This window comes from Helianthus annuus, chromosome 16 (genome assembly GCF_002127325.2).
Source record: "Helianthus annuus cultivar XRQ/B chromosome 16, HanXRQr2.0-SUNRISE, whole genome shotgun sequence".
Classification (NCBI taxonomy): Eukaryota; Viridiplantae; Streptophyta; class Magnoliopsida; order Asterales; family Asteraceae; genus Helianthus; species Helianthus annuus.
This window is the reverse complement of record NC_035448.2, coordinates 112,191,066-112,216,417: the sequence shown is the minus strand read 5'-3', so window position 1 is coordinate 112,216,417 and position 25,352 is coordinate 112,191,066.

The window sequence follows — 25,352 nt, the reverse complement described above, 5'->3', positions numbered from 1 at the left end:
TATTTTCGAGTTTTTCAAAAGTTTATGCTAAAACACAAAAATCTTTTTGGATTTTTGAATGTAAAGAAATGCAGTAAAGAAATATTTACAGACAATATTTTTGTGAGTTCGTGCAAGAGGATCATATCAGTTTTTGACAAGTCACAAGTACCGTTGAGCTTAGTTACACATTAAGAATTAAACAATTCACTTAGATTGCCGATATACTGATCCACTTAAATTCTCACACAAGTTTCAACTAATTCAGGATATGAGTTAGGTGTTTTAAGAACTTAAACTCATTCATGTGTCCTACCTCTTGAATATACTCCCGTATCCAGATCCCAATATTCAGTCTTACAGGTGAGTATACCACAGATGATATCTGTAAGGGGTTAGATGCGAAACCATGAGAGCTCAGGTCAGAACTTCCGTTCAGCAGAGAGATGACGGCTCGACTTTTGGTGTGTCCCCTTTAGAGGATCTTTTCTTCAACAGCAATGATTATCAATTTTATTGTTTCATCAATTTGCTGAGGGCGGCGCTATATTTCAAGCAAGCAGTAAAGTATTCTCCGGGGACTAGGCCATTGCTTCCGCAAAATCAGAAGTCCCGGGATAATATCCCAGATATCACTGAGCATAAAGACCTAGTATCTCAGAAAGAGGGACCTTTCAAACGAGATTTCAGGGGTTACCTATATATCCAAGTAGTGTTCCCCATGAAATAAGCAAGTTTGAATTTAAGTTTATATCCCGAAAAAGCTTACTAAATGTGTAAAAACCAATCGGCATATCATTAGTGAGACCGTTTAATGCTATTTAAACATTACATTTCTTTAGCATACTGTAACTGTCTACTGATGTACTATCATTTCCTCTTCTTTACAACAAAACTCATTTTTGAATTTTATCATGTTTTTGGCTTTTTCAAATTTTCTAATGTTTTTGGATTTTCTGAAATTTTCTACTCCCCCTAAAATGCAAACACATTTCAAAGGAAATTTGAAAACAAACTATACAAACTATACAAATAAAGTGACAACTGTTATCGAATCGCATCAAATCGCCACTCACTTGGCATAAACAATCAGAACTCCCCCTATCAACAAACTATTTTCTCATTTAGATTTCAAAACACTTAAGTTTGTTTCAATCAAAATGATTTTGCCAGAAAATAAGTTTGTTATAACCACTTGTAGGTTCACTTGAAAGTTAGAGGTATGGTTCATCATATTGTTCATCTACCAATTTAATGAAGATTACATCAAGTTTAATTCAATGACCTTGACGAATCCTTTGTACCAATTGTAAAAACACAAACACCTGTATCATGTGTAGGAAACAAACATCTACACACAACATTTTACCAATCAAAGATGTCGATTCCTGCTTCGCACTAACCAACCTGGAAGCTCCGGAATAGTCCTTCAACCTGTAAAATTTAAACTCATTTAAAATCCTTCAAACAATCTATTCAAAACTAGAATGATGTCGATTCCTGATCCACGATTACAAACTTGGGATCTCCGGCATAGTCCTAAGACATTAATGGAAAAGAATTTCCACCCAAGTCTTTTCAGACTTAAGGGTTTTCAATTCTTGCTCAGTAGGGTTATATGTTGCCTTTTTAGTTGCATAAAAATCCTTAACCCCTTTTGCTTTCCCATTAAGCATTTTCCCAAAAATTTTCTTAACATTCCCATTGAAATTCATTTTTCTCGGAGTAAAACTGATCCGAGATCTCAACTTTACCAACTTTCTTTTTAATTTCTTCAAATTTCAGTGATGGAAAGTTATCATCATTCACTGAAACTTTTGTCTCAACTTGTGGCTCATCTGGCTTTGTGGAACCAGATTCATCGCCAACATTCTCACCAACCATTTTCACAACCCACACTTGGTTGTCCTTTTCTTTCTTTTTGTAAACATTTTTTTAGAACACTCACCAACCTCATAAGTTGAGTTTTAAAAAATTTTAAATTTTTTCGGTTGGTGGTTCAACATCAACAACTTTTTCTATCAATTTCTCAGAAACTCCCTGTTTTGTCTTTGCATTTTTTGGACAGTTCCATGCAATGTGACCAACTTCATTGCATTTTTAACAGGTTCGAGTCTCTCTTGGATGAAACACTCCAGTTCCATTCCTTCTCTTCTCAGCAAGAAACTCCTGGTTCGATTGTTTCCAGAACGGTTTCTTCTGTTCTTCCTCAGCACTTCAACATGAAACAAATTCTGTTTTTGTCTTAGAATTTTTCTCATTTTTATAATTTTCTGGTGGAATATAACCAAGACCTTTCTTTTTGAGCTTACTGTTATGGTTTGGTTTCTTTTGAAAACCATAACCAGAACTGTAACCTTTTTTCTTGTTTAAACGTTGTTGAATTCTTGAAGTGTATTTTTTAGGTTTTCTAGTAAGATTTAAATCTTTTATTTCAGAAATATATATTTCCGTCATTTTGAAAACCTTTTTGATCATGTCAAAACAAACACTTCTTATTGGAAATTCTTTGTTGTAATATAATTTGTCAGAATCATTCAAAGTATAAACTACTTCGAATGTTTCATCATTCAAATTTGATTTGGATAGCAGAAACTCGTTACTATAAGACCGTTTGACCGACGATTTTGGACCACTGACTGACGAACTTGACCCTCTAGATTCAGACTTTGACTCAGACTCCTCATCAGTATCTAACACCTGATCGACCACCTTTTTGATTAACTCAAACTCATGATCAGTGTTAGACGATGTGAAAATGATGTCAATGTTTTCTGGTAATTAATCAGTTGTGTCGGTTTTTAGCTTTATATTGACTGCCTTTTCAAGTTGTTCCTCGTTTGGTTTCCTAGGAGAATACCCTTCCCAGATCGGAGGCGGACACTTGTTATAGCTAACAGTCGGTTTCTTACCACTATCATTCTTCTTAGACTTCTCGTCTTGAAAAGCTTCCATACCTGCAACAGTTGGATAAATTCGATCAATGAGATAATCAGAACTAGAATAGCTTTGTAATAAACGTCTAATTCTCTCATTCTTAATCTTCTCAGTTTCCAACTCTTGCTTCCATTTAGCACTTTCTTCGATGTAGAAGTTGATAGCTTTCTGCTTCGACATCATCACAGCATTCATCATTGTCAAAGCATCCTCTTTCTCAGAGTTTGTCTTTTGAAGACCAGTTACCGTTCTGTTCAAGACATCATAAGATTCTTTTACATAATTGAGATTGAACAATAACTGCTCCTTCATCTTCTCATATTCTGCCAATTTCTCGTCTTTGGCTGCACAATCTTTGCAAGGTTCAAGACACTTAGAACAAGGCTTGATGACCTCTACAATCTTTTCAATTTCAACTATCTTTTCAACTTCGACCACTTTCTCTTCGTCTTTCACCTTTTCTGCTTTATCAACCTTTGCAGTCTCAACACTTTCCTCAGAAGCACTTTCAGTCTTTATTTCCTGTTGTTCTTTTGCAGCTCTTTTTTCCTTTAGCTTTTCCAAACGATCTGCAAAATAGAAATGAAAACTTTCAGGAGAAAGATGAGATTTTGCAATTATAATATGTTTCTCTTCCTCATCATCACTGCTATCATCTGTTGGTGACTGATCAAATTCAATTGATTTCTCAGAATTTTCATCCGATGAACCGGAATCAGATGGTGTTTGATTAAAGACAATTTCTTTTTCTAAATTAGCATCACTTTTTACACTCTCATCTGAACTCTGTGAGCTTTCATCAGCATTTTCTGAATTTTCATCAGATGCAACTGCAACTGACTCTTTCTCCACATTCTTCACAGTCTCACCAATAGACTTCATCCATGTGGCAAACATATCTGGTTCTCTAACAATCTTAGCAATGAACGCTTTAAACTCTCCTTTTTCATCAATTAACATATCCCAGCTAAAGCCTTCAGGTAGTCTTTCATCGTCTTGATTGACTAAGCAGACTTTGCTTTCAGGTAATATGAACTCATTCCAGTTAAAATCCACCACACACGCTCTTTTTGAATCCTTGATTTTTCTACCATGAGCCACCTGCGGTTCTTGCAGTTGTTGCTGACCAACTTGTTGATAAATGGCTTTCCGGTAATAATCGTCTTTTCCAAACGGATTCTGAGCTCCACTAGCTTCCCTGTTCTTGCACTCCCGTTTGAAATGGCCTTTCTCCCTGCATCGAAAACAAGTAACTTTAGATTTATCAAAACCTAAAGTAGACACATGTGCATCAAGAAAATCATTTCTCCCGGTAATCGTTTTGAACGTTTCAGCACGCCTAAGAACGCTAGCTAGACACCATTTGATATCCATTAACTCCATTTCTTCGGCGTCTATCTGATCGTAATCCTCCTTTGTGAGCATAGGATTCTCGATACGACCAGCCACTAAACCTTCATAAGATAACAACACAGAACCAAGAAAAACTCTGGCCTTCTGGAAGATTCAAAGCAATGTTACACTGAATCACATAACCATTTCCTGTTTTTGTGCTTTGAGAATGAAAACTAGTAGTTGACTCTTTCGGATTAACACTAGGAAATGATGAGAATCCACTGCTTTTGTTTAAAGTCTGATCAGCTTTTTCTGTTGAATCCCCAGCACTGAATGCAGTTTGGATTTTCAGACTTTTCTCAGCTTCTGGAACCAGAATACTTCCTTTGTAATACATCTTTACATCCTGTTGACCACTTGGACTATTCATCCTCGCAATCTTCTGCTGTTCCAAATCCTGTCCCTCAATCTTTTCGATGAACTGAGAAATAGTTAATCCATCATAAACACCAGTATTTTTCAAGATCATCAAATATGTACCCCACTCCTTTTGTGGTAACGCATCAGCCAAATTGTCTACCCACTCTTCACGATCTTTTGTTATACTGAGCATTGACATGGATCGTACCAAGTGACAGTAACGTTCAATTAGCTTTTTCGTATCTTCTCCTGGTAAACTACTGAATAGATCAAACTCTTTCTTGAGTAAAGCTTTTTTACTCTTGATCATATTCTCACTGCCTTCAAACTTAACTTTAAGAGCATACCAAATCGATTTTGATGTCTTGTCATGCTGAAGCAATATGAAGATGTCTTCTTTGATTGCCTGCTGTAATAGACTGATCATCATTTTCTCGGCTCTATACATATCTCACTCTTTGTCATTGAACTCTGATAGTTCTTTGATAACTCCTAAATCCGTGCGTGGTAACACATATTTCTTTAAGATACATTCCCACGATCTAAGATGATTCGCCTGCACCCAATTCTCAAATCTGTCTTTCCATCCATAATACTCCTCAATGCTCATCAGTTTAGGGGGTTTTTGGGTAGTTCCGGTTTCGTTTGATGGAGTAGCAAACGCGTTGTAAAAATCGTTGTCCATAATTCTTTTCAAGAAATCACAAACTATTCTTTAAACGAGCTGGTAAACAAATTACCTCGAATCACCTGGATCACCTGACAACACAAACAGACAAAAAAACACAATCAGTTTAACCACTTATCAATTAACTGAAACAAACTGGTATTCGAACTAGTGATTAGTCTGTGCGGATTAAAATTTGACAGACTGTGCGGACTGCTATGACCCGGATCAAATTCAAACGACCTTTTCCAATGACCTGGCTAAACCACACGACCTGGAACGAGTTTGAATACAAACGGACTGAAACACCTCTTGTGAACTGTTATGCTTTGAGCTTGATTAAAAAAAAAACTTTGAACTTGGGCCGAGAATATATCACATGGGCTGTAAACACTAAATGCATTCAAATTGATGAATTCACTGATTGGACCTTGACAATTAGTGGGCTGACAATTTAATGATCCGACAAATCCACTAAACCGACAACATCAATTTTTATGTGAATATGATTGGGCCTCAAAGATTCATCACATGGACCACTTGAACAACAATTTCACATGTACCGAAAACACTTGTAAAATGAATCATAACACATGCAAACAACATATACTGGCTGACACTCCACTATCATATGCAACCAATATGAATTACCGACATCTTTTAATTCTTTTCATACAATCGATGACAATCACTTTTAAAGTCTCAATTGATTTGATCGATAATCACATGTACAACCATCATAAACTGACAACACCAATTTCAAAACAATCTAATTTGACCTCAAATATGAATGTGACCCAATGAATTCACATGCAGACTTATCAAACAAGTTGCCGACAACTCTCTCATGCAACCTGTTTCGATTTTTGAACTTGGCCGACAACTTTGTATCACAAGATTACCCTATTGGACCAATACTCCCTAGTGGGACAGTGCAGTAACAACCAATATGAATTCATGTGATTTAGTTAAACTGTTCACACGATCTAATACTTTCACCTGGAAGAACCACACTCAAACGAGAAACGTGTTTCAAACGGTATAGCTAGCTTAAAACGACATCCTCAAACGGTATGACAATTTCAAACGTGATGGTTGCTTCAAATGATATTTTCAAACGGAATAGTCATTTTCAAACGGAAGTCATGTTTCAAACGGTACTCTTTAAACGATATGTCAATTTTCAAACAGAAGTGCCAAGCTTCGTTCAAACGGAAGTCAGTTTTCAGTCCATTTTTACCACTTTTACTTTGAATTTTGAACTGATATTCTCAAGGGTTTGTTAAAACACAATTACGCACACATTGTGAAAATTTTAGCCGATTTTAACCGTGAAAAATTGTTCAATTTTGAAAGAAGGTGTAGAAAATCAGAATTAGCGGCTGAATTGGTATGAACTCTTCCTCCTGAGCTCTGATACCACTTGTAGGATCGTTTTCAGACCCGAACGAGTCGATCAAAAGAGTTTATCTCAACACGAAAGGCGGAAATAGACGTGTAGAGTTCAATTCAGCAAGATTCATACTTTAAACTGTTGTATGATTGATTTCACAATGATTTACAACCTGACAACAACTCGGCAGCACTTCATTGCACAAGCCGGAAAGTTACAAATGAACTAGACATGAGGGTATTTATAGGGAATGACCCTTCCGTTTGAAGGTGGCATGACACCCTTCAAACGGACACGACATGCTTCAAACGGAACCTTCTTCAAACGGAACCATCTTCAAACTTTTGGCACTCTTTAAACTTTTATGCCTTCAAACTTTTGTCTTCAATTGTAGTAAATCAAGACTCGATATAAGACGAAGACGACAGATGTATGCACCAACAGTTTTTTTGGTGAGGGGGCATTTAACTAGGGGTGTTCAAAATTATCCGTATCTGAAAATCCGATCTGAAATATCCCATATCCGAAATATCCGAATTTTTCGGATTCGGATAGTGATTTTCAAAATTTTCGGATATCCGAAAATTTAATTTTCATTTTTTTCGGATATCCGAATATTTGAAAATATCCGAAATATCCGAAAAAATATATGAAAATATCCGAAAACTTATATTCGGATATCTGAAACTATCCAAAATATTCGTTTATGAATATGAAAAGATAATAAAAATTAAAAATTAAATAAAAAGTTGGATTTTCGGATATCTGATTCACCATCGGAATCCGTATGTGAACATTCGGATATCCGAATTTTGGATATCCGAAATTTCAGATACGGATTCGGATAGTAAAATTTGGTATCCAAAAATTTCAGATATCCTAAATTCGGATATCCGAATTATTCGGATATCCGAATTATTCGGATATCCGGTTTTGAACACCCCTACATTTAATGATGGCCAACTTGACAAACTGTACTATAAAAGATGTATAGGGACCTGAAGTACCTTTCAGATAAATATATTGTACGTGACATGTCCATCGAGCCCATGCCAAATGATATGTACCAGCAACGTATGTATGGACTTGTTCCATCATTTTATTTTAGTTTGTTTATGTGTTTGTTTTTACTTAATAGTTTTTACTCATGATAATTTAACATATTATTTTGTTTCAGGGTATCGAAGTTGTCTCCAATGAGCATGCAACAAAGATGTACAAAATAGCAGTAGTAGCTGCATTGACTATTCTCTTTCTATTTAGGATTAGTTTAATTACCCACATATATTTAGCTACGGATGCCTTGGAAAATGCACATCCTACTCTTAAAACCGCTGACATGCAAAATGTCTGGTTGCATGTTTATCAAAAGGATCCCTTGTCGTTTGATGCGAGAGTGAGGCTTCAAGTAGGCTTCGTTGTGCCTAGTAACCTAAAGTTGTATCGAAAACTAGGGACTTTCGTCCTTAGTGCAACGGTAAGAAACAACACCCTTAGTGCCTCATCAACTAGCCACTATGTGATCTCAAACTTTGATCAACACATGTTGCGGAACTTCCCACTGCTGGCGTTCGAGAAGAAGTTCGAAGACGATGAAACCATATGGGTAAGGTTGACCGGGGACTTTGACATGCTCGTCAAATTGTCTCATTTTCCGTTAATTCCAAAAACCGATCCACATGGACGGTTTTTTTTTTTTTTTTTTTTTTTTTTTTGTGAGGGGGCATTTAACTAGGTGTGTTCAAAACTATTTGTATCCGAAATTCCGATCTGAGATATCCGATATCCGAATTTTTCGGATTCGGATAGTGATTTTAAAAATTTTCGGATATCCGAAAATTTAATTTTCATTTGTTTCGGATATCTGAATATTCGAAAATATCCAAAGTATCCGAAATATCCGAAAAATATCCGAAAAATATCCGAAATATCCGAAAACAATTCGGATATCCGAAACTATCCAAAATATCCGTTTCTGAATATGAAAAAAATAATAAAAAAATAAAAATTAAATAAAAAGTTGGATTTTCGGATATCCGATTCACCATCCGAATCCGTATCCGAAATTTTGGATATCCGAATTTTGGATATCCGAAATTTCAGATACGGATTAAGATAGTAAAATCTGGTATCCAAAAATTTCAGATATCCAAAATATGGATATCCGAATTTCCGGATATCTGAAATTCGGATATCTGAATTTTCGGATATCCGGTTTTGAACATCTCTACATTTAATGATGGCCAACTTGACAAACTGTACTATTAAAGATGTATAGTGCCCTGAAGTACCTTCAGATAATATATTGTACGTGACGTGTCCACCGAGCCCATGCCAAATGATATGTACCCGCAACGTATGTATGGACATGTTCCATCATTTTATTTAAGTTTCTTTATGTGTTTGTTTTTACTTAATAGTTTTTACTCATGATAGTTTAACATATTATTTTGTTTCTGGGTATCGAAGTTGTCTCCAATGAGCGTGCAACAAAGATGTAAGAAATAGCATTAGTAGCTGCATTGACTATTCTCTTTCTATTTAGGATTAGTTTAATTACCTACATATATTTAGCTACGGATGCCTTGGAAAATGCACATCTTACTCTTAAAACCGCTGACATGCAAAATGTCTCGTTGCATGTTTATCAAAAGGATCCCTTGTCGCTTGATGCGAGAGTGAGGCTTCAAGTAGGCTTTGTTGTGCCTAGTAACCTAAAGTTGTATGAAAAACTAGGGACATTCGTCCTTAGTGCAACGGTAAGAAACAACACCCTTAGTTCCTCATCAACTAGCCACTATGTGATCTCAAACTTTGATCAACACATGTTGCTGAACTTCCCACTGCTGGCATTCGAGAAGAAGTTCGAAGACGATGAAACCATATGGGTAAGGTTGATCGGGGACTTTGACATGCTCGTCAACTTGTCTCATTTTCCGTTAATTCCAAAAACCGATCGACATGTATGGTTTTTTTGTGAGGGGGCATTTAACTAGGGGTGTTCAAAACTATCCGTATCCGAAAATCCGATCTGAAATATCCGATATCCGAAATATCCGAATTTTTCGGATTCGGATAATGATTTTCAAAATTTTCGGATATCCGAAAATTTAATTTTCATTTTTTACGGATATCCGAAAAAATATCTGAAAATATCCGAAATATCCGAAAACTTATATTCGGATATCCGAAACTATCCAAAATATTCGTTTCTGAATATGAAAAAAATAATAAAAAATAAAAATTAAATAAAAAGTTGGATTTTCGGATATCTGATTCACCATCCGAATCCGTCTCGGATATCCAAAATTTCAGATACGGATTCGGATAGTAAAATCATGTATCCAAAAATTTCAGATATCCGAAATTCGGATATCCGGTTTTGAACACCCCTACATTTAGTGATGGCCAACTTGACAAACTGTACTATAAAAGATGTATAGTGACCTGATAATATATTGTACGTGACGTATCCACCGAGCCCATGCCCAATGATATGTACCCTCAACGTATGTATGGACTTGTTCCATCATTTTATTAAAGTTTCTTTATGTGTTTGTTTTTACTTAATAGTTTTTACTCATGATAATTTAACATATTATTTTGTTTCAGGGTATAGAAGTTGTCTCCAATGAGCGTGCAACAAAGTTGTACAAAATAGCAGTAGTAGTAGCTGCATTGACTATTCTCTTTCTATTTATGATTAGTTTAATTACCTACATATATTTAGCTACGGATTCCTTGGAAAATGCACATCCTACTCTTAAAACCGCTGACATGCAAAATGTCTTGTTGCATGTTTATCAAAAGGATCCCTTGTCGCTTGATGCGAGAGTGAGGCTTCATGTAGGCTTCGTTGTGCCTAGTAGCCTAAAGTTGTATCCAAAACTAGGGACTTTCGTCCTTAGTGCAACGGAAAGAAACAACACCCTTTGTGCCTCATCAGCTAGCCACTACGTGATCTCAAACTTTGATCAACACATGTTGCTGAACTTCCCACTGCTGACGTTCGAGAAGAAGTTCGAAGACGATGAAACCATATGGGTAAGGTTGACCGGGGACTTTGACATGCTCGTCAAGTTGTCTCATTTTCCGTTAATTTCAAAAACCGATCGACATGTACGGTTTTTTTTTTTTTTTTTTTTTTTTTTTGTGAGGGGGGCATTTAATTTGGGGTGTTCAAAACTATCCGTATCCGAAAATCCGATCTGAAATATCCGATAACCGAAACATCCGAATTTTTCGGATTCGGATAGTGATTTTCAAAATTTTCGGATATCTGAAAATTTAATTTTCAATTTTTTCGGATATCCGAATATCCGAAAATATCCAAAGTATTCGAAATACCCGAAAAAATATCTGAAAATATCTGAAATATCCGAAAACTTATATTTTCGGATATCTGAAACTATCCAAAATATCCGTTTCTGAATATGAAAAAAATAATAAAAAATAAAAATTAAATAACAAGTTGGATTTTCGGATATCTGATTCACCATCCGAATCCGTATCCGAAATTCCAGATATCCGAATTTTGGATAACCGAAATTTCAGATACGGATTCGGATAGTAAAATCTGGTATCCAAAAATTTCAGATATCTGAATTTTCGGATATCCGGTTCTGAACACCCCTACATTTAATGATAGCCAACTTGACAAACTGTACTGTAAAAGATGTATAGTGAGACCTGAAGTACCTTTCAGATAATATATTGTATGTGACGTGTCCACCGAGCCCATGCCAAATGATATGCACCCGCAACGTATGTATGGACTTGTTCCATCATTTTATTTAAGTTTCTTTATGTGTTTGTTTTTAGTTTACTGTTGCTAGAATAAAGGAGTTCGTGTGATTACCACTTCTCCAAGTTTCCATGTTTTTCAAATTCTTAGGGTAGTTTATTTCCATGATGCTTGTAAGGCTATAAAGCTATATTTTTGTTTCTAAAGGATTAGTATAATTATAAATGAAATATAATTATAATAAATTGTTTGTCGCTAAAAAACTGTCAATTTGGACAAAAAAACAACTGTTTTTCAGATGATCTTGGCCGTTCATAGATTTAATCTTGGCCAGAAAAATTTGATTGTTTTTTTGTCCTCTGATACTCTATATAAACCTATTACCATCTGCTTCAACCGAAGAAGAAAAAGGACACTACCAATGTAATCAAAATACAATATAACAGTCGACTAAAATGTGCAACAAATTGTTACTAAACCACCTTAAATTCGCACCAGTCCTTCCAGTCGATCTTCAATTTCTTTGACCTCGAGTTGATCCAAAAGAAAGACAATGCCTAATCTCACCAATTATCTTCTGCACTTGTTTATAGTTATTGTTAAAAATCTTGTCATTTCGTGTCCACCATAACAACCAGCACACAGTTGCTAAAATTGTGTAGAAAGCCTTCTTTTTATTGTCTGGTAGATGCTGGTATTGTGCGAATTCAAGCAGTTCCACCACACTCAATAAGTATCTAGGCAAGGGTATTTTGGACCATAGCGAGATTGCCACCCATACTTTGTGACAACCGGCACATTTCCACATATTCCGTAGAATATTAAGCAGTAATTTGTGCTTTAATGACTGTGCATGATTAAATTAATGACATGAATGATTCTCTAATTACTGCCAAAATACATACAAGTGCATTTCATGTTACAAGAATGTTTATCATTATTACATGCAACATAATGTGAATCAATTAGTGCACAGAGCAAAAGTTAGCACAGTTATCAGGCAAACTAGAAGTACTGACGAGAGTTCATTACTCAGACAGACATGATGTGAAGACACAGAATGAGCCCCGAAACCAAGAGTTACACTAGAATAGTGTGTAGGAAAGAAGGGATCATAAAATTGCCTTCCAAGTGATAGTTTAAGTGCCGGAAAGTGCCCGAAACACACTAAAACTGCAGAATTCTGCAGAAAACAATAAAATTCAGCAATTTTCAGCATTTAAACATCAAAATATAATGCAGAAATGTGGTTTAATGATCCAGAATACCTTCCTAAGTGTCGGGAATCAAAACTGTCATAAAAGGGAACATAAAGCACACTAAACTGCATAGTTTAGCACCTTAACGAACCGGTAACCAACCGAGCAACCGGACACTACCTGAAATACCAAAATTTCACTAGAAGCATTGTTTTAACATTTCCGAGCTAGTTATGGTCACCGAGCATCATAATACATCTTATAAACACATAACACATATAACACTAAACCTTTTACTTAGAATCTAACCAATATGCTCAACTTACCATTGAATCCCAACCATATACCCCCCCTCTTTTGACGGTCACCAAAGGGGACCCACCCCTTGATTTTCTTCTAATTGTTTATGTGATATGTCTATTTCTTTTGAAACACAAGAACCAATAGTTAAATTAATGTTGGAACATTTTGCTTAAATCCACAAGATCACCAATCTCTCTCATTCAACACCTTCACACTTCACCTTCTTCTCCTTTCTTCTTCTTCTTGTTCTTGGCCTAACCTCACACACACAACACTTCCATTTCCAAGTCTTCCTCATACAATCTAAGGTGATCTATGGGTGCAAGAAGCAAAGTTAAGAAGCTTGGAAGCATTAAAACTTGAAGGACCTTCATCAAGAGTTTTTATCCACCTTCTTCATCATCCTCTTCATCATAGTTTCTTCCCTAGCCATTGTGCTAGTGGTAAGCCCTTCACAATTTGATTTTACTTCTAATTTTAGTGGTTAATAGATTATGTAATATGTTAATCTTATGAAACTCAAGGAAACATGAAGATGATCATTCACATAAAGCTTAATAACATAAGAATCTAAGTTGTTTTAGTGTATGTGTGAAACTTGATTGTTGATTTCTTGTGTTTATGATGTTGATCATCATAAGAACCTTGCTATATGATGATTAAACACATGATCTAGCAAGTATAAGGATGAATCTGAGAAAATCATAATGATCATCCTTTATGTGAATCATGAACTTGAAAATGAAGTTGTTTTTGTGTATGATGATTTTTGATACATGTTATAAGTCTTGAAAATGGATGATTTCAAAAATAATTTTCTCAAGAAACCAAAGTTATTTACAAGATTTACATGAGCATGGTTTTTAAAGAAGTTAAACATGTTTTAAGTGTTAAATCAAGGCTAGAAAAGTGTTGTTAACAAGAAGAATACAAGAAGAATACAAGAAGAATCATTTTTAGAAAATTTTCATACAAGTTGTGAAGAACTAAAATCTTCAAGAATGAGTTTTATAAAATATAAACCATGTTTTTAAGGGCAACTAAACTTACTAAATAACATATGAAGTTACTACAAATTTTTAGAAACTTTCAAGTTCACGTTGTAGTGTAAATTGCATGATTTTGGCTCATGGTAAGTCTTGATTGAATTGTTGATGATTGGTGATGAATTTTAAAAGAAAATGATATCTTTTAAAGCATGGAAACCTCCATTTTTAAGGGAAAACTATGGCAAAATTTTTGTAGAAATTAAACACTTAAGAAAAATATTTTTAAACAAGTGTTTATAATAAATTTTGATCATTGTTTTCATATAAAAATTTTCCATAATTTTTATTACAAATTTCAAATATTGGAGGTTGGTTTTGATAAATAAAAATAACTAAATATATGTTTAGGAAAATATATATTTAGATGTCACAAGTTGGGTGCTACTTGTATATTATGTGTATTAGATATATTATTTTAGGAACTTGAAAATAATATAACACACCAAGATACAAAAATTGTAATACAAAATATTACCAAAATTTCAAGAAAATAAATATATAAATTATATCCAAATATTGGACAATCGGACAAACGAACGTATGGACTACGCTTATATATATATTCCGGAAATAAATTCATATTTCGACAAGTATGACAAACGCTATTTTGGAAACCAAAGAAACGAAAAATATGGATTTTTACAAGTATTACAAAATATATCATATTTTGTCAACTAGAAAATATATTATTTTTGAGTGGAGAAAAATATATATTTTCTAAAACAATTTGAAGATATGTTATTTTGAGTGGAGAAAAATATATATTTTCTCAAACAAGTTAAAAATATATTATTTTGGGTAAAGAATAAAAATATATATTTTCTAAAGTTAATCTTAAAAATATACATTATTTTTGCGATATATTTGATGTGACAACCCGAATTCCCGAGGTTAGTATTATTCTATTCCACGACTCTTTTGTTGAATTCGCATATTCTTGGCATCTTGAAAGATCATTATGCTAGTGGGATTATGTTACAAACTTGTTACTGATTAACGCGTTAAACACTTGATACTAATCCTTCGACCCTAAGACATAAGGTGATCCTTCGACCGAAAGTAATGAGATCCTTCGATCCAAGACTCTATCTTTCGACTTAAGATAAAATCCTTCGAGCTAGGATCCTTCGGCTGGAATTCAAGTCTTTCGAGCCAAGATCTTTCGACTAAACACCTTAACTTTCGGCCCAACTTGTTACCAGCCCAAGACCCCCATTAACATTATATGACGTTACGTAGATGCCTAGCACAAAACATTCAATCATATTCCAAACCCTAGAAACCTCTCTTGTGCGGCGGCAGTAGTCAAGGACCCCCCCCCCTCTTGTCGTGATCATCATTATCATACCTTCCAGTTCCTCGGTTAGTGTCTTATGTTGTTTTCTTTATTAAACGATTATATGATTTCATGTTTGGATTAGTATGATTAGGGCTGTCAATGTGATGAACGATATGAATTGCGTGTTGATGTTCTTGCGGGTTAGGTTCCATGAAAATAATTTAAAACTGATTAAATGGCAATCGACTAACATGTTATGTTTTGGATTAGGGCATCATGATTAGAATGTTGTCAAATGTAGTCGGCTGTGATATGGATGGATAATCCTGTGCTAGGGAATCGGGTATGCATGTAATCAGCTTCATGTTGTTAAGTCTATATGTTTATTCAAGGTTTTGAGAATGTTGTTCATGTTGGTTTGGATTAGGGTTCTTATGAGATAGCTTAAATTTGCCTTGTTTGATCTATATGTTACAAATTGATTTGTTGATATTGTGTTAATCGAAACTGTAACTAAGGAAACGGTTATATTGGCCAATCGAATTAATGGTTGATTGTAACAAATTCTGCTTAAGTTAGGGAAACAACGTAACTGTTTGACCGAAGGATAATAGTTGTTCGAAAGATAACTGTGACCGAAAGATAAGTGTGAACCGAAAGATAACTGTGATCGAAAGATAACTATGATCGAAAGATATGTATGACCGAAAGATATGTGTGAATCGAAGGATATGTGTATCGAAGGATATGTGTGAATCGAAAGATATTGAGGGGTTATGAACATACTTTGAATGATGGAATTTGTGCATGATTAATTGGTGTGCCATGCTTAGTGATGAATGTTAACACTTGTATTCGTGTACACTAGCTGATGACTGAATGTGAAATGATACGTGTTGTGCTTGTATACAAACTGATTGTTATGTGTAACTATCATAGGGCTTGGTAAATCACTGTTGTGAAACAAGTAACTAATTCTACCGAGCAAACCAAGGTGAGTTCACTACATTCGAGCATGCGTCCCAGTGGTTGGGGACAGTCAGTGGGTATCCCATGGGGGGAATGAGTCTTTGGGTAAAAACGAGTATATTGGTTAATATTCTCACCTATCATCTTTTGTAAGTCCCTCATCGGGTATTAGTTAGTAGCGCTACTTAGGTTTGGCACCCTCACCCCGTGCCTGTAGAGGACGGAGGTGAACTAATGACCCAGTCTGGCCCAGTACTAGATAGGAGTACGTGGGAAGGGCAGTCGTGTATTTCAGGAGCCGTCATTGTTCGGAATTGAGATATTAACAATATTACTTGCATTGGTTATTGGACTGTTTTACATACAACGGGTAACAAACGTTTTCTAAAACTGTGAACTCGCCAGCTTTGTCTGATACACGTGTTACATGCTCGCAGGTCGTTAGGTATCTTGGAATTGGGAAGCTTGCTATCTGGGAGTGCTGGAGTGGTCATGGATCGAGGCTCTTGGATTAAATTACATTTGATACATTGGTTTAAGCGTTATTATGAAACAATTGCTAAACAACTTATTACATGCTTCCGCTACACAATTTTTGAGAATTAATATTATGTTGACAACTTATTTTGGTAAATTAATGTCATGACTTATTTAAATATTTATCATTGGTTCAATGTGATTGGTGGCTCGTACTCTGATGCATAACACGCCTCGCGGGGTTTCCGCAGGTGAAATTTTGGGGGTGTTACATTTGAAGGTATATTTATTTTTGCCAAGAAAGATTTATAGATATTTTTCTATAAAAATTCTCTTAAAATATTAAAATCTTAAGAATACAAAATTGGTGATTTTTAGTTGTCTAAAAATAATATTCCAGAAAATTAAATACAAGATTAAGTATAAAATACTTAATAAATACAAGAAAATACGTATCCTCATACGTATAAATACACACCGGAGTACGGCTCCAATACTTGGCAAAGATACACAATTATTAAGATACACAAGTATTAGTGCACCTACACTTGATATATATATATATATATATATATATATATATATATATATATATATATATATATATATATATATATATATATATATATATATATATTGGACAAAGATCCGTTAGGAACCACCCTTTATTGCGAGAACCGCGAGAACCAATGTGAACACAACCAAAAATGCCTAAAAAAAGCTAAAAAGCACACAATTTTTTTTTGACTACTAGAAGTAGCGATTTTAACATAAAAGATATTAAAAAAAAAATTTTAGATTTTTTTTTTGAATTTTTTAGATTTTTTTTTAGGTTTTTTAGGGGTTTAGTTTTTAGCATTTTAGCTTGGGGGGGGGGTTGGGTTTTTTTAGGTTTTTTGGGGGTTTTAGTTTTTAGCATTTAGCTTGGGGGGGGGGTTACGTTTTTTTTGGGGGGGGGGGTTTGGTTTTTGGGGGGTGGGGGTTAGGTTTTTAGGGTTTTTTTTAGCTATTTTAGGTTGTGTTCACATTGGTTCTCACGGTTCTCGCAATAAAGGTGGTTCTCGCAATAAAGGTGGTTCTCGCATGAACCTTACCCTATATATATATATATGAGGAATACAAGATTAATCAAGTTAAAATATATTATTTTAACAATTTTTCCAAATAATTAGACGATTATAATTAAAGTTAAAATATTATTATTTTAACTAATAATTATATACCTTGGAATCATATAATGTATATCAAAAGTGTAACTCAAAGTATACCGAGAATTCCGAAATAAGTCTTAATAAACAACTAAGACTAAGAGTCGTTACACGACCTAGCCGTCTAATAAAACTTAGCACGTATGTAGGTAGTGGTACGACATCAGGAAGAGATCTTTGAGTTACAGGATACAGGACGCAAATCAGTGAGTTCATGTCCCCCTTTTCTTTTAACTGTTTTCAGTTTTATAACTTCCGGGGTGAAATACATGTTATAAATGTTTACAAATGGTATGGTTAGCTAATGAATGAACACTTAGATCATGTGAATGGGTAGGCGCACACTTAATACCATTAATCCTTGTATAAGGACCGCGGGGCATGAGTGATAGATCTATTTGGGTGTTGCGAGCCCCACCCCTGGGCCGAAAGTAGCCGAAGGTGGTGACTATGCCTTCCAGCCGGAGGCCCGGTACAAAATCTCCTAGGTTTGAGCCTTCATGCACCATTGCACACATATTAATGACATTGCAAATCATTAATTAATCTGTTCACAGACGCTTTCATACCGGATTACAAAGGCATACATACAAATGTTTACAAGATTATTGGAACTCATACAGAAACACATGAACTCGCTCAACTTTTGTTGATGTTTTCAAAATTACATGTATTTCAGGAAACAAGAAGGATCTTGGGCGCTGATGTTGTTTTGAAGACGTTAACTTAAAGTTTAGATGTCATCCACTTTTGATTTGTAACATAACTTGAGAATTTGTTGGTTGAAACCTAAATGAATTGTGTTGTAACTTTTTAAACTTATGAATGGATGAACATCATGTTTTAATCATATAATTGTTTATCATAATTGAATGCAATGGTATTGAGCAAGTCACAGGTCATACGCTTCCGCAAAAGTCTGGGTGTGACAGTTTGGTATCAGAGCTTCGATTGTAGTGAACTAGGATTCCTTCTCGAGCCTAGACTACAATCACTACGATTCTCTCACGAAAATATTTTTCATAAAATATTTTTCATTGCATTTACAAAAAGCGCCAAGATCCATGAGTCGAACATTTTTCAAAGGAAAAACCAAGTAAAGACAAAGCAAGGACATTAGTAGAAAGGGAGAATACCCCGACTAATGTGCCAAATGAGGTATAGTCAGTCCATGTGGGATAGACTTGCCAAAGACAAAATGACCCCTGAAAGAACACACGAGAGTTATATGTGACATGTTGCCTTATTTGCTTGTATATACTAAGTAACATTATTATTAATATGTCTGCATATATAAATATACGTATGGGACTATTATTGACGGTAATGAAATACCTTCGACTTCGAATTCTGTTACTGTTCTTGACTCGCACAATGTGACTATCGACCTTGCGTTTATTGCGGAGCTCATGGCTGAGGTAAAACTACTAAACAAGACCCTGAGCTTGATTCCGTAGAAGATGGCTGTTCTTCCCTCTCGAATGCGAAGGTGCCTGACTATGGTAGCGACATCGAGGCGGAGGAGGCAACCTTGGACAACAATCTTATCAGTGGGATGAGGTCCCTGAGGCATTTAGGAAACATGGTTGGCGACACTCTCTTCCAAACAAAGAAGATGAAGTACTCATCTTGAAGGTGCCCCTCCAACTACTATTGTTAGGAACTCTCCTTATTCCTACTCTGTCTAAGCATTGTGCCATTTCGCGCGTAACGACAACGGATATTAGCACGTGGACTACCTTAACGGTCCTTTCCATGTTGAAGGTATGAGGACAGTAGTGTCCCCTCTCTGACTGATCGGCTGCATTGAATGAGAGAAAATTAGGGTGACCGTGCAAGACAATTTATTATTACAGGGGCCCACGTAATAACAACTTGTAGTGCATGGAAATCCTGATAGACTCTGCGGGTCAAGCAAATGATCACTATCCATTTGAAATTCCTAAGTTGTCCCAATCTCTATCTAATAGAACCTAACCGAGATTGTTACTATAACACTCCACATAGTAGGAAGTCTATCTTTACCTACTTTGCACTTAACACTTCTACCTGTAGTACGAGTCGTATGAGACCCGGTATCTAAGCAAGTGAAGATGATAAACACTCAGGAAAGATTTTCTTCAACACTTTGGTATTGTTATGTTTAAATTTGTACAGAGCCTACAACACTTCAAACTTACCCATTGTAGCTTCTATGATAGACCCCAACATTTGACATCCGTTTTACCTCAAGGAGGTAGCATGGCACGAGCTATAGTGTAACCTATTTTACCACACTCTATTCGGCATTCATGGAAACCATATCAACCGTATTGGGACTCATAGAGCCTCAACAAAATCAAAGTGTGCGCCGCACGGTCCAGTGTGGCGAAGGGGTTCATTTCTACATCAGACAATCGAGGACCATGAAGTATGGAATACATATTATAAGGACGAAATGACCACTCGATCCTCCCCTTCTTAACAGATTCCCATTCCATTAAGGCACATGGACGACACATGCAAGAGCATTCTTCTTGTCCTCCACCCTACATGCATTCTATCACCCACTAACTATAACGCCACCACCGACACCCCCAACAGTGCTTCCACCCTTCCATCCTGTGGTGCACCCTATCGTTTGAGTAGTGCATTCACACCCAAGAAACCACTTTACGGTTTCTACAAGGTACAATTCGGTCCCAAGGAAGAAGTCATGTACCCTCACGACCTTACTTCTATGATTCCACTATCACCCCTTCCCCCTACACGCGGTAGTAATGCACAACCCTATCCTCTCGGAAGTATGCTCGTTTTTGTAAAAGTAAAGACCATGGAAGAGTCGGAAACTTGAGGAATAAACAAGGAACAAGGTAAAGGAAAGGCCTCACCGTATTTTGTAAAGCACTAAATGACTTACATCAATCAGAGTAAGGTGACTCCGGGGAGGTTTCCTTCACAAAAACTGGTTACAACAAGTTGATATGGTATATAAAAGTCGATATATCCTTAGCAAGATTTTGTTGCAACTCATTTTACCTCGCTACAATAATGAGATGATTATGGTGGGAAGATTTGCACAAGCATCATTAGGAATTACCTTACCTTTATACTTATGGTGCACGACGAATAAGCTTTGCTTTCACAACGTTGACGACAACATTTATTCCAGAATAAATGTTTAATTCCGTTGATGTGTTTTAGACATGAGAAGCACATGGAACCACAGCGAAGGAAACGCTGGCCGAGTCTAATCAGAACCTTTACCTGCAACAAGAGCTGAGCTGGAAGCTCTAATGAACTAGCGAGTTGCTGAAGCAATCGTCCAATACGAAGAAAGAAACACTGTGAACAACGACGGAATAAGAGGAATCATACTGGGAATCGCTCAGGCGATAACTCATACCCTAGGTTCTGCCAAGGGCAGAATAATGATGGAGAATCCAAATAAACGTCCAGCAACAGAGAAGACACATGTGGAGTATTCTTTGAATAGGAATAAGAGGAAGTATATGCGTTACAAGCAAGACTTTAAGCTAAGCGACAAACATAAGGAAAATGCTGCGACTAGGACAGTCAAGGCATCAGTGACCACAACTAAAACACGTGATAAAAACTACCAAGGAGAACTACCAAAGTGTGACAGGTGTGGTTATCATCCCACCGGTCCGTGCAGGGCTCATAGGTGTGGAAGTTGTGGCAAGATCGGGCATAGCAAGGAGGCATGCTGGTCTGGTACGGCTCATGGGAATAAGAGCCAGGACAGTGATAGAAACTAGAGCGATAGTGCCAAGTAGAGCAGTAATGGAAACGACAAGGACAAAGGTTGCTACGGATGTGGCGATAAAGGACACTAAAGGAAGGACTGCCCGAAGAGAAATAAAGCTCGTGGGAGCATTTGTTACGAAAGGAGCACCCAAGGCGCGCCAGGACCTGAACGTAGCTATGGAAACGTTCTGTATAAACCAACATTATGCATCCATTTTGTTAATATGGCTAAAACACTTATATATAAGAAGTACCAGCGGCGTATCCACCATGTTTTAGCCATATTGCCTCCGTCCTGTGGAACGAAGTCACGTGTGTCGACATGATATGGATGGATTTTGGTATTCTTGATCCAAGCGGTGAATGGTTGGACCAAGATTGAAATGTAGGCCAAGTAGTTTGAGCGGAGAAGCTGATTGCAAACCTAGTTAGCCATAACAGTGCGCGGGAATGGTTTAGCGGTTGAAATATCGAAGCAGTGAGAACGATAGATGCGATAAGCGTTAAAGCATCGAGAGGGGAAAACGATAAGCGAAGCGATGGCGTTAAAGCGTCAAGAGGGGAAAGTGATAAGCGATGCGATAACGTTAAAGCATCAAGAGGGGAAAGCGGTAAGCGAAACGATAATCGATTCCAGCGAAAGTGAGATTACGTTGCTGTAGATTTGCGAAAAAATCTAGCGTTTGTGTGATCGAGAAGTGATAAGATGTTACGCCTTGCGAGGGAGTTTTGTATGTTGAAAATAGTCACAATAATACAAGAGGTTTAATAACGTTCAACTCTGCATGGCATTTCTCCACGAGAGTTTGTTAATATGGCAAAAGCACTTATATATAGGAAGTACCAGCGGCGTATCCACCATGCTTCGACCACACCGTCTCCGTCCCGTGAATAGATGTCACACTTTATTGAAATGGTTAAGACGCTTATATATTGGAAGTACTGACGTGCTGTCGTGGTACACGCAAATTTAATCCAAATTACAACTAATAGATAGTGGCAAATGGGTATCGAACTCAGGGAGTATGTGGAAAATGTGTTTATGTTATAGCTTTGTGATTTAACTACAATTAACCTAAAATGCAGAAATTAAAATTCAAGAGTGTATTGTTTTGGTTTTAAGAACTAATATTAACTAATTAAATTGCAAATCAAAGATTGGTTTTGTAAACAGATTAGGAACAAGCGACCATCTTAGGATTCAGTTTCTTTTAACAATTGTGTGAGATTCCAACTAGAAAGAGTTACATAGACATAACTCGTGCATAAATAATTGACGTGATAAAAGGGAACAAAGTACTCGGATTATATAAACGCGAGGTTGTTTCCCGATGATCAATTAATCAATAACCAACCCTAACCCTTCCCGTAATATCTCGATTGCCAACGGCACCAAGAACGTGCGATTGAGACTAGAAATTTCACTATCAATTAACAAGCTATGAACAATTATGCATACACCATGATAATAAAGCAAACACAAGTTATCATTCTAGAAATAACGGAACAAACACACAAAAGTTTAGAGAAACCTTCACCAAAGATGATCACCACAAGTTTAGCCGGACATCGTTCGGTTGATCATCATAACATTAAAAGTCAAGTTCATAAGAATCAAAAACAAGCACCAAATGTTTAGAATTGTTTCCAACCAAGCAAGAACAACCAAAATCGCCCCCAAACTCTAGAGAAACTGCCTAATGATGAGATAATGTGAAAAGGCACCAAAAAACTGATTAAATGAAGGCAGTTACGACTTTTTTACGCAGACTCCACCGTAAGTTACGGTGGTCTTCAAACATTTACGGTGACTGGAGACTGAGTTACGGTGGGAATTCTTGGTGTTTCAGGGCCACCATAAATTACGGTGGCCACCGTAATTTACGGTGGACCCCTGAATGCTGGGTTTTGTTTCTTCTTTCATTCCGCGCGTGACCCGTTCATCTCCAATCCTTCCTAAACTGCATTTTATCCCTTATTGTAACAACTATTATTAAAATCCATAATTAGAATGATAATTAGTCAATAAGGAAACCCTAAATGAAACACCCAAGTAATTCTTCACTAACCCTAAAATTTTCGTAACAATCGGAATCAGGATCAGGGCCCCTAAAACTTAGGGGGGTTAAACCCTAGTAGATGTTTATCTTTCAAATTTGCTGTAAATGTGAAATTAATTCGTTCAAATTACTCAGCAAAGCTACTGGACAACGAAACAACCTAAGCTAGAAACTAGACCCGTCGCGCCACGCGACGGGTACACCCGTCTCTCTCGCGTGGCGCGAGGGAGTGTATTTTTCAGATATAAATAGATGGGATTGGCACTCGAAGTTCGGTGTTCATTCGACGTCCCAACTCTTAATACTCTCTGAGTTATAATCGAAACAGTTCACAACACACACTAATATCGAATCGCTGCCGCGGAACAGGGTAATCACTCAATCGCTATTACGATTCATTCTCCGAGATCAATATATCCAAAGAATGTCTAAGTGCCACCAACTTTGGGTTATGCTTTTTCGTTTGTCGATAATTCGATAAATGAGTTGAAGCATTATACTTTGTCGTTTGTCGATAATTCGATAAATGAGTTGAAGTATTATACTTTGTCGTTTGTCATTTTGATAAACGAGTTGAAGTATTGCACTTTGTCATTCATTGTGAGAATTTGATCTCGTAAGTTATCGTAACTACTGTATTGATCACTAACCCTGTTTTGTGTGCATTATTGTTAAAATTAGGTTAACAGGGCTAAAATCCTATTCTATCCATAATAAATCTGCAATGTGAGTTATTCTTCTTTTATAAACTCTTTTCTCACCGTTTGTGAGCTGTTAACTGTTTACAATACTCCAAATTATTTTCAGAATTATAACTTACAGTGATTAAGTTTATGTAATCACCAAATTACAGCCGGTATGTGGGGTATTGTATACATTACTTGATAATCGTCACCATTGGGGCAGCCATTGGGTGATATGACCATAATCACAGACACCATTGGACGTATGGGCCAATGGGTCGAGTGGTAAAGTACTGTGGGTAGATTGGTTGATAGCAGAAACATTGTAAAAGATCTTACCACTGTAAATTATAATAAATGTGTCATTTTCAGTAACTAGAATAATTCACTCAGTATTTCCCCGCTGACAAAATCTTTTTCAAACATGTTTCAGGTGATCTGCTGTAATTCAGGAAAAATGCAGGGGAAGCATTTCAAGCTTAAAATAGTGGCTCAATATAAAATAAAGAATTATGTTTTATTAATAAAATCTTGTTATTGTAAATTATCGGGGTTTTATCCCGAATTGTGAAATAAAATAAATCGGGAAAAGTTTTAACTTAGCCGATCCTGTGAATAAATTTTCCGCTGCTAAACTCACAATAAATAAAGTACCGCAGGATTTCTGTCTAGCGGCTCCTGAAGCGGGTAAAACCGGATCGGGGGCCGTGACAGAAATAAGGTGGTATCAGAGCCACTAAGTTAAGCTAATTAAGTATTTAAACGATACTTAATTTTCCTGATTACTATTATTATGATTACGTGTTTATGTGCTTTTAACTGATTATTTGTTAGTTACAGTATGGGTAAACAAAAGTTGCAAAACATCTATCTTAAATTAGATAGATCAATTTACGAAGTAGA